The following is a 6,000-nucleotide window of genomic DNA, read 5'->3' as shown; positions in this document are numbered from 1 at the left end:
GGTGAATCTGCAAGTAGAAGAGTGACTCAGACCAGAAAGAGGGGTTGGAAGGGAGGAAGAGATGCTTGGCCAGTGGAGAAAGAGATGCTAGACCATGGAGAGCAGGGAGGGGATTCAGGGTGCGAGTGAGACAGGTGTGGCATTTAGAGGGAGACAAAACTGCAGTTGCAGTGAGGGGGGGGGAACTGAGGAGATTGGGAGCCTGAGAAAGGAAAAGGCCTGAAGGAATTTCAGGCCTTAGGATGGGGGAATTCTATGTAAAACAGTACAAATAAACTATGAATAACTTTGAAATATTGTGCAAAGTTTTGAAAATTTTGCACAGAATTCATTGTAAGAGCAGATCCTGAAAATAGAGCTGATTTGAGTGTGCTATGACAAAGGATATGAACGCCTTTGAAATAAAGACATTTTGTTTTATTTTTAATTACTTTGAGTATTTCTATCATTTTTTTCACACTAAATAAAGCAAGTTTTTCTGTAGATCAGTGATGAGACCTACTACTACTGCATTTTGAATTATATATTTTTTAGACAGCAGAATATAAAACACATACAAAAATGTGAAGATGTTTGCAATGCTATTTTCCTGTAAATATCATACCGGTCATTCCTTCAAAAAAAGATATTCAAGATGCAACAAAAATTTAAAATAGAACTTGAAAGGCAATAAAATAAGGATCAACTTTTTTAAACTAGCTGATAGATTTTGTTGTGGGGCTTATATTTGTCCCTTCAATTAAGATACTGACATTTGGAATACTATATCAATTAACTTTTTTCTTACATCATAAGAATAGCCTTACTGGGTCAGACCAGTGGTCCATCTAAGCCCAGTATCCAGTCTTCATTGTAGCCAATCCAAGTCACAAGCACCTGACAAAACCTAAATAATAGCAACATTCCATGTTACCGATCCAGGGCAAGCAATGCCTTCCCCATATGTCTCAATAACAGACTATGGTCTTTTCCTCTAGGAAATTGTCTAAAACCTTTTTAAAACCAGTTACGTTAATCACATCCTCTGGAAATGTATTCCAGAGCTTAACTATTATCTGAGTGAAAAAATATTTCCTCCTATTGATTTTAAAAGTATTTCCCTGTAACTTCATCGAGTGTCCCCTAGTCTTTGTAATTTTTGACAGAGTGAAAAATCGATCCACTTGTACCCGTTCTACTCCACTCAGGATTTTGTAGACTTCAATCATATCTCCTCTCAGCTGTCTTTTTCCAGCTGAAGAGCCCTGACCTCTTTAGTCTTTCCTCATACGAGAGGAGTTCCATCCTTTCCATCTACAGTCATGGGAGCCAGCTCTGTGGGTACACAAGTAACCATAGTATTGAGTAAACTCCCAGAGTGTGTCCATTGGGTTTGGTATGTTGGCTTCTATGTGTGCAGTTCCTTCACTACCTGCAGCACTTTCTCCACTCTAGAAGTAGTTCTGCTTATACACCACTAACAGCTTAAATAGTAACATTACACCATCTACAACGTGGCCATATTCCACATAGACTGGGCTTAGGACTGAACTTTATTTCTGTCATGGTATACACAAAACTAACCCATTTGGAGAAACCAAATTTCTTAGTGATATTCAAATAACTAGGTACTTTTTCTAAATCATCATTACAGCTATTTATCATTTCCACTGTTTCGGTGCATTAGTAGGGCTGTGCTTTATGCACTCCTCAGATTGTAATTGATAAACCAACACGTCACACATGCTTACTTTACTATGCTTATAAATGGCTCTGTCCCTTTTCTCTGTGACAGAAGACTAAATGCATTTAGTGCACTAAAAATATGTACTAGTTTCTTACTGCCAATGTCTTTCAGCTAATGCCTCGTGCTACTCCCTATGTTTTTTCAAGAGAGATTTTAATGCTGGGATGACACTGAAATAAAAGCTCAACATCTGTCACTCCTATTTTCCTGTTACTTCCTCCCCCACCTTGAAGTAGGAAACCACACTGTGCGGAATGCACACGTTGCATCTGAAAAAAAGTTCATCCCACATTTATTTACTAGCACTGGTAAAACATTACACAAAACATTCAAGTGGCAGATAAGTATAATGCAAGCCCTTGCATGGCAATCCAAATTTATTGAACTACTGATGCTAAGTCATACAAAATTGCACCACTTTAATTAAGGCTTTTTGTTTACATTTGGCCACCTCAAAGCAGTCGTAGCACTAGGTTGGTCAATTTAAATACTGTGGCTCCCTGTTGGACACGCATACAGTCTTTACACCCAATCATTACTGCGTACAAAGCAACAAGGCATAGTTAAATAAATCTGCAAATGTTAATTACTGCAACTAAGGCCCTGTGACAAGTTACACATGATTAAAAATTACTCCCCACTGCCACATCCACAGTACTCTTTCCACCATTTAACATTGCAACCGAAACATCGCACGTGAAACAACCACTGACAGGCAAAAGTACTAAACCTGTATATTTGGTATTGCAAATACACATTTTCATAAGCAAGCAAGGGATTCACAGAGAGAATCTACAGCTGCAGAAGCCTGTAAATGATTTACAAAAAGATTGTTAAATCATTAAAAAAACTCTTAAAATATACACTTCTTGTTGTAGACCCCCACTGTACACAACTATAAACATTGTTCCCTATGTAAACAAAGAAAAAGGAAACAAGCTGAAAAGCCTACATGTCCTTCCCCAGCAGATCTTGAAGAAAGGACTTGAGACATATTGAAAGGACTATTGTATTGTCAAGACTAGGTTCACTTCCTCCCAGATTTCCCTAAAATGAAGAAAAAAGTCCTAAACCTGCAGTGTTAATCAAAAGCGCTCTTTTGTACAATGGTTAACCATCTTGTATCTCTAAGAAACAAATCGCCCAAGAAAGTTACAGTAAGGTAGAAATACCAAAGAAGCAAGTTATCAGGAGTAGTCTATAGTATCGGAGCTCTTTGGACTTTCTCTTATGCTAAAACAGTGGTGTTTTTAGGAGTCGACGCTCCAGTAGAAAGTACGGGGCTTAAAGTATACAGTTTTCATACATGTACAACATCAGAGGATGGAGAAAGTCTGTTAGCAGTAATACTGGATGTAGGCTCTGGTTTTACCAGCTGCATACGGTAAGAATATTTATAAGTAGAAATCTCTTGTGACACAGGAAAAGTGATTAGAATGTGCAAAATGATGTCGCTTTCATCCATCTCAGAAAGGGGACCACCACAGGAAGTCCTTTTCGATTGTTGGTAGGTTCATAAAGTTAGAATGCTGGCACTGTTGAATTGGGCAACAGTTCTTCAGACCTAAGATGATGATGATAATAAAAAAACAGTTTAGACGACAAATGTGATAAAATACAACTGAAAAAATTTAAAGCACCGCCGAAGGACTAGATTTTCCCAGCGCATACATCTGCTCTCCAGCCCTTTTCACCCCATTCTCCATTGGATTGCCGACTAGCAAACTCTCTAGAAAGATTTAAAACTAAACTCAAGCCGTTTCTTTTTCAAGATGCCTATACTCTCTAATCCCAGCTCTCTCAAATAATTCTCTTACATCTCTCTGAAGTAACTTCTTTTGAAACGAGCCCTACTCTAATGGATTTCCCCTTCTCCACTTGCCTCCCTTTTATTTTTTTCTAACTGTATTTACTAACTTACCTTCCCTCACCTCCCCCTCGTCTCGTGTACGTCAGTTTGATTCTGCCCCCGTACTTTTTAAACTTTTGATATATCTTATTTTTAAGGTATATAACAAAAAGTCACTACCCTGTGATATAATAAATAGACAAAAAAAGTTACTACCCTGTGAACTGTCACTGTACATAAAAAAAATTAATCAAACGAGCGTCAGACACACTGAATATATAATTACAAGTCAGGGCTCGGTTTTGGGTCTGATACTATTTAATATCTTTGTAAGGGATCTACCTCAGGGACTTTGAGGTAAAATTGCATTATTTGCGGATGACGCTAAACTATGCAACATTGTGGGCCGCGTAACCGTGCCAGATACTATGAGGCAGGACCTACTTTTACTGGAACAATGGTCTAATACTTGGCAACTGAGTTTTAATGCCAAAAAGTGTAAGGCGATGCACCTTGGTAGTAATAACCCCTGCAGAACATACACCCTGAATGGTGAAAACTTAACAAGAACCATCGCAGAACGAGACCTGGGTGTAATCATTAGTGAAGATATGAAAACTGCCAATCAGGTGGAGAAAGCTTCAGCCAAGGCTAGACAAATGCTAGGTTGCATCTGGAGAAGTTTTATCAGCCGTAAGCCTGAAGTCATAATGCCGTTGTACAGGTCGATGGTGAGACTTCATCTGTAGTACTGTGTTCTGTTTTGGAGGCCACATTATCAAAAGGATGTGAAGAGAATGGAGTCGGTTCAGCGTATAGCCACTAAGATGGTTTCAGGACTTAAGGGTCTCCCATATGAAGAACGTCTAAGCAGGCTGCAGTTATATTCTCTCGAAGAACGCAGAGAAAGGGGTGACATGATAGAGACATTCAAAAATCTTACGAGCTGTATTGAGGTGGAGGAAGATATCTTCTTCCTTACAGGGTTCACGGCAACCAGAGGGCATCCGCTCAAACTCAAGGGTGAGAGATTTCATGATGACATCAGGAAATATTTCTTCACCGAAAGAGTGGTTGATCGATGGAATGGTCTTCCACGTCAAGTAGTTGAGGCCAGTAACGCACTCGACTTCAAGGGACGATGGGATAAACATGTAGGTTCGCTCCGGGGAAATGCTTAAAAAGAGGGTTCTTGTTGACGAAGGGTTCTTGGAGTGGATTCGCTCCAAGAAATTCTTAGAGGGAGGGTTCCTGTTAAGGGAGGGTTCTTCGAGTGGGCAGACTTGTTGGCCCGATGGCCCTTTTCTGCCATTTTAGATACTTTTAGCCAATAAGGCAACATGTTCTTAATCATCGGCTCCTCTTACATGTCGGGTGGGAAATTCAGTAAAAAAAACTCAGACACACTCCGAGAAAAACCTGAACCCCATCCGACTGTAGAGTAAGGTATAATCACCAGTGTACAGTCACACAGCAGTGTGCCACAAAGTTAAACAAAAAAGTGCACAAAATAAAAACACAAAAAAGCCAAGAACTTAGCTGGGAGAAAAAAACAGTAGTGGGTCCTCCAGGTCGGTTCAGGAACTGTCTCAATTCCAGTTGCACACACTCCGGTCTCACAATGGCTGGCAGCACACAGCAAGTCCAAAAAAGAAAAACTAGCCGTGCTTCCACACAGTCTTACAAAGAGTTCTCACAGGAGCCAACGTCAGTTGTAGGACACACTTGATCCCAACGGCAAAGGAAGCCCTGCACACTGTTCACAAACTTCCCAGAATGTAAATAACAAAATACAATATCCAACCATATAAGAAAACAAAATAAAAGAAGAGAATAAAATAAAATATTTTTTTTTTAAATCTTTATTGATTTTTAAACTTTAATAGTGCCAAACAAATGATAAATCATACAAACTGCATAAAAACACACTATTAACTACATAATTATTACATTAAACAATCATTTTCTCCCCTTCTTATCTTAATTATTAAAACAATAATACATATGATATGATTTCAATATTACAATGAAATAAATTAAATCCTCAAAATATGTTTCCCCCCTGGATGTGCAAGGATTCTAATGAAAAAAGAAAGAAAGAATCATAAACCTAATTATAATGCAATAAAATTAGTTAATGGACTCCATACATCATTAAAGGACTTATTAGTCCCCCAACGCTCCGCCATCATCCTTTCATACTTATTTATATGTGGTAAACACAGTTACCCACCAAAAAGTAAAATTTATCCTATCATGGTTTTTCCAATTCTGAGTAATTAGTTGGACCCCCTATTCCTGTCAAGATCAGGAAAAGACGACTTTCATACTTATCTTGTTCAATGATACAGCCCACATTATAAGAGCTGCTCGGTAAACACCAACTAAGAGAACATATAAAAAAACAAAACAACTATTAATGTCC

General features: G+C 38.6%; 1 protein-coding gene across 2 annotated transcripts in view; it reads right to left on the bottom strand.

Annotated features, from left to right (window-relative positions):
• Positions 1 to 2,001: 2,001 nt before the first annotated feature.
• Positions 2,002 to 6,000, bottom strand: part of RAP1B (RAP1B, member of RAS oncogene family) — a 72,920-nt gene continuing 68,921 nt past the window's right edge. For both annotated transcript variants that reach the window (XM_033952574.1, XM_033952573.1), the window contains one exon: positions 2,002 to 3,290. The gene's annotated coding sequence lies outside the window, so the exon portion shown is untranslated. The remainder of the gene's footprint in view (positions 3,291 to 6,000) is intronic.

Source organism: Geotrypetes seraphini, chromosome 7 (assembly GCF_902459505.1).
Source record: "Geotrypetes seraphini chromosome 7, aGeoSer1.1, whole genome shotgun sequence".
NCBI lineage: Eukaryota > Metazoa > Chordata > Amphibia > Gymnophiona > Dermophiidae > Geotrypetes > Geotrypetes seraphini.
Note: the sequence above shows the minus strand (reverse complement) of the source record. Positions and strands in the feature narration are given on the sequence as shown.